Source organism: Sciurus vulgaris, assembly GCF_902686455.1.
Source record: "Sciurus vulgaris genome assembly, contig: HiC_scaffold_186_arrow_ctg1, whole genome shotgun sequence".
In the NCBI taxonomy this organism is placed as follows: Eukaryota; Metazoa; Chordata; class Mammalia; order Rodentia; family Sciuridae; genus Sciurus; species Sciurus vulgaris.
Window position 1 is genome coordinate 1 of NW_027632868.1, and position 5308 is coordinate 5308.

At 33.0% G+C, this 5308-nt stretch overlaps 1 long non-coding RNA gene across 1 annotated transcript; it reads right to left on the reverse strand.

Annotated features, from left to right (window-relative positions):
* Nucleotides 1-38: 38 nt before the first annotated feature.
* Nucleotides 39-4051, reverse strand: LOC306652415. The gene is made up of 4 exons (XR_013761390.1): nt 3932-4051; nt 3364-3444; nt 603-673; nt 39-226 (listed from the first exon to the last, which is right to left on the reverse strand). It is a non-coding gene; the product is annotated as an uncharacterized lncRNA (long non-coding RNA).
* Between the last annotated feature and the right edge of the window lie 1257 nt (nt 4052-5308).

Sequence of the window (5308 nt, forward strand, 5' to 3'; positions counted from 1 at the left end):
TAAGCTCAGTAGGAACTGAAATTGTGTTTGCTCCAGGGATTCTTGTTGCCTTCCAGGAATTCACACCAACCTCAGACCTCCATGAAATTGCACACAAACCACATATTGGCTGCTGCTTACCAAAAATGTTTACCAAGGTGACTGTCATCTGGTTTTCCAGAATAGCTGTGCTGAAGAATTTCAATGTTTGTTGCTCCTGTGGGAATCTTTACAACAACATTGTAACCTGCAATATAAAGTTATATATGTTCAATTTCACAAGCACAGGTGTCCTAGAGGATATTACTGCTAAATGAATGGTACAGTCAGTTCTAATTTCATTTTACCTTTAAAAAATGAAACTGGTTTTGAACCAATACCTTAATAAGTTACTAAGGATTGGAAAAAAGCAGCTGTCGTCTAGAAGCACATAGAGTTTCAAATTCTTAAAATATAACTCTTCCTAATTTTTTATTTTTAAAGTAATGTTTTTTCTTCATTTTATTATCATCATTATTATTTTCAGTAGTAAGGATTGAACACAGGGACTCTCTACACTAAATTACATCCTCAGCCCTTTTTATTCTTTATTTTGAGGCAGGTTCTAAGTTGCTGAGACTGACCTGAAATCTTCTTGCCTCAACCTCCTGTCACTGGAATTACAAGTATGCACCTCCACATCCAGCATACAATTCTTAACATAGAATAGAATGAAATTAGTATGTTAGCACCTTAAGTGCTTAATTAGCATATTCAATATTGACTAATGCATTTAGATTTTCTATTGGGAAAAATATGAACTTTCAAGTTCTATTCACAAATCCAGGAGATATCAATACAATTGGTCTTTGCCATGTGATAATGTGAACAGATAGTAAGTAGTAAATTTCATTGCTGAGAAGTAATAATACTAAAAAAGAAAACCTCAAGCTATTTCATAAGCTTTTAGTTTATAGTATAACCTGGAATCCCTATATTTATTTACCCCCAACAATCTGGAATTCTTTTATCTACCCTCCCTCAATTTTACATTGCTCTTAGAAGTCTATTAATAAACTAGCTATAAGAAAAATTAAAAGTTTACTGGAATTAAATAAAAGTAATACCTCTATTTTATGAGATCAGATTCAATAAAAAAGGGGAAATACTATAATAATATACATTAAACAAGAAATAGAAACACAGAAACATTCTGTTCCTGACACAGAAACATTCATATGACATAGTTATCCAAATACTTTCGAGGAAGTATATATTTGACTATGTTCTAGTTATGTGTATCTAAGTTTTTCTTGTCCTTTCTTATTACAATTTTTCCCTACTTAATAAAGTAGTGAGAGAAACTATAATACTTCTTACGCACTAAATTTTAAAACATTGAATATACTTAAGAGGTTTTATAAAAGCATACATTTGTGATCCTGAAATATTTGCAGTGCTTTTTTCTATCTCTTTAAGGCATCCTATTTTAAATATAATGTGATAAATGGTAGGAAGAGTCTGCATACAGTATACTTACATATTAGTTGTAGGTTATCAGCCTTAAAGAATGATATTCAACTCACCTTCTCTTCACTATAAAATATTCCTGTTCAATACTTTCACTCTATCTGCTAGAGTTTTTCAAGAAAGCTAGCCTGACACATAGCAAAGGCAACAAGAAAAAGTGACCACCAGGGAACAGAAATGTGGCCAATGCTATTTAAGAAGAACATACGTACAGAAAATGACTTCAACACTTTTCTCCATTTACAAATCAATTAATTCACAGTACAGTTTTTGCAAGGTTAACTATTTAATCCTAATTTGAATTATGTTTTTCTCCTCAAAAATATACTTTTCAACCGACTGTGATAAGTATGAGTCATTGATTACAGGAGATCAAATGTGTGTGGCTTTCATGAAATAATGAATAAAATCAACTAGAAAAATAGTATGCCAAATCATCTAATAAGTACCACCAGCATGGAAGAGTATGAACTGTTCTACACTTACATTATAGGTAAAAATATAATCTTTGAGTTTTAAGTTATACCTCTTTAATTGAGATAACTCATAATAACATAACACATGTTCAAACACATATGAACACAATATGATGCTGAAAAACATAGCTATAAATAACACACTTGTACTGTGCAAGGGAAGTCTTAATGGTCTGCTTTTATTTCATAAAAAGGAAAAAAAAAGTTTGTCCAGAAAATTTTAGACTGGAAAATATCTGAGATATTCTCACAGTCATTTGAGTAAAAGTGAAATCAAGACCAATTATCAATTATTAATATCTGTAATTCAGATACTGCTTGAGAAATCAAATACTTATGATCTGCTATTTAAGTTAATGGTTTTATTCTTTGCCTTCAATCAAAATTTTCAATATTAATAACAAACACAACAGCTAGACCAGGTCAGACGAAAAAAAAAAAAAAAAAAAGAGTGGTTCAAATGATAATAATTTAAAGTAAGGTTCCTGAAAAAAATATCATAAGTATATACATTTTAGATTACAGGAACAGTCAATCTCTAGGACTCTATTTACACATCTTGGTCAAATAACACTGAATTTACTCTTATTCTCAAAATGCACCAATTATATTTTTAATAATAATTTTTAATAATTAGATTTGTCTTGGGAGGGTGAATTCATTAATTTAAAAGTACATTTGGTATAAGGTAATTTTTATATTTAGGAAGTATTTCTTTCATAATCATTTTGAACTGAGGGTATAGAGCACACAAAGCAATAGCAAAGTGTTACTATTATACCTTCCTCATGTACTCTACTATTACATTAAATAAAAGGGAAAACTAGAAGCAAATACACAGTTGAACATAATGGGCACTGCTGAAGACACCTGCCATTGTCCTGCAGTAAGTTATCTCCACCACACACTCCATGTTTGTCTCTCTTGACCTTGGAGTTTAACACATGATCACAGCCAGACTACTTCAAAACACAATTAAGATACTCCTTGAATGTACATAAGAAATGAGAGATAGAGGGCTAGAGAGAGAATTTTAACAAAGGTGTTAGTTAAATGTCACCATAGCAGGTCACAATCAAAGTAGCAAAAGCAGTTTCTACCTTTTTAGGGAGCTCACACCATCTTTATCTTGATTCTGAATAGCATAAGCAAAACAAAATCAGCAAATGGTGCTTTATGAGTCATTATTAAATGACAAAGAATGGCCTAGTAACAAATTTAATCACATTCCAATAGATAACATGATATAAAAATTAATTTATTGGAAGTCACAAGAATGTACCAGGAAGCCCCACAAGGAATATCTGGTTAGAGAAAGAGAAAAAAACTATTGTAATTAAATCACGGCATATATATATAAACTTCTATGTATATATATATAAGCTTCTAGTTTACTTACCAGACATAGGCCTTGAACACAGATGTGACTGGTTTCAGCAACCCTGTCCTTCAATTGGTAGAAGTTAGTAGTTCTGGCAACCTGAAAATAGAGTTTACAAAGATCTTTTATGGCAAATGTAAAAATTAAAAAAGAGTCAGTTGGGGGTGTAAAATAATAAAGCCATGTGTTCTAAGGTCTCAAAAAATTTACATCAAAGATATTATAATTACTTGCTCCCATTGTACATTGGAAGCCACCTCCCATTAGGGGAAAGACCACTGATGTTGAAATGTTTCCCATCAAATTCAGAGCACTGCTTCTCTGGAAAGTCTTTTGGACATGAATCGGTATTACATGATTGGAATTTCATCCTGAGGCCCACATTCCTCCATTTCTTGGCCAAGTCACATTCATTACATTTTAATGCACATCAGTACAATATTATGTCATTTACTTCTATAACTGTTACATTCTTTTACAGGATCAAGAAAACCAATGATGTTCCAATAATATAAATTTTTAAAAGAAAATATATAAAGGAGATTTTTAAGCAATTTTCTGGCTAATAAACTATAAAAATATCCACCTTCATGTGGACACTGAAGCCTGGAAGACAGAAATGTATCTTATTTTTGACAAGATTAACTAACAAAGAACTAATGATGAACTTTTGTTGTAAAACATTAAACTGAAATTTGTTCACTTTCTGGGGGGGGGGGGGGAAGGACATGCAATGAGCCAAAGACAATAAACAAGGAAGACAGAATGTTAAAAAGGAAATATGTATGCATCTCCACTCTGTGTATACTTCTTGCCACACAGTTTGAGGATTTTCATAGTATCGCTAATATGTAACCTTTGGATCTCACTTCCTGGCACAAAGAATTATTAATGATTAGCCCCTGGGCCACACCTTCCTGCCCTTTGGAGAAGAATAAAAGAAGAAAAGAGATCCTGGGGTCTATGAAAGAGCAAGACACACCCACTTCCATGGGCATTCAGCTCTGGGCCCCACTTCTTCCCAGAGAAGTATGCTATCTCTGTCTCTTTCTTAAATAAAACTTCCTTTCTATGCTGGCCTTGGTATTTCTCAGGTATTTAATCTTCAACACCAGGGGACAAGGACCCAATCCTGATCTCCAAGACTGGTATCATATGTATATAGTGAATATTTGTGGCTATCATGGCCTCTTACTCTCTGGTCTAAGTCAAGCCCCTGTATTTACAGAGCAGAGAGGGCATTTACCATTGTGAGTAGAAAAAATAGAAAAGAACTGGAAAAAAAGAATAATTTACAGAACAGTAAGAATAGTTGCCTAAATGACTTTGTACTCATTAAGAGTGCTCATGGAAGTTTCTATTTATGAAGATTTCTAAAACCAATTGCCTCAAACAGGAGGAGTATCCAGAACACATATTAATAATTGACGTGGTTGAGCTAGGGTTGTAGCTCAGTGGCAGAGCACTTGCCTGGCACAATGAGGCAATGGGTTCAATACTTAACACTGCATAAAAATAAATAAAACAAAGGCATGCTGTCCATCTGTAACTACAAAAAATCTTTTTTAAAAATTTATTTATGTGGCAAAAATTATTAAACAATGATATAAATTAAGCCTACAAATAAAGAGTATTAGCTTTAAAAATATTAAAGCAAGTCTTGCCAGGATCGGTGATGCAACACCTACAATCCCAGTGACATGGAACGCTGAGACAGGAGGACTGCCAGTTTGAAACTAGCTTCAACAATTTAGTAAGGCTTTCAGCAACTCAGGGGGATTCTGTCTTAAAACAAAAATTTTAAAAAGGATTAAGGATATGAACCCCCAGGGTTCAAGCCCCGGTACCAAAAAGGAAAAAAATAAAACCTGGAAAATTATACTACTACTACTAAGGATAAAATTAAGTGATAAATATCCCCCAACTTGGGATAGTTTGTCCGCTATCAATCAGCATCATATTT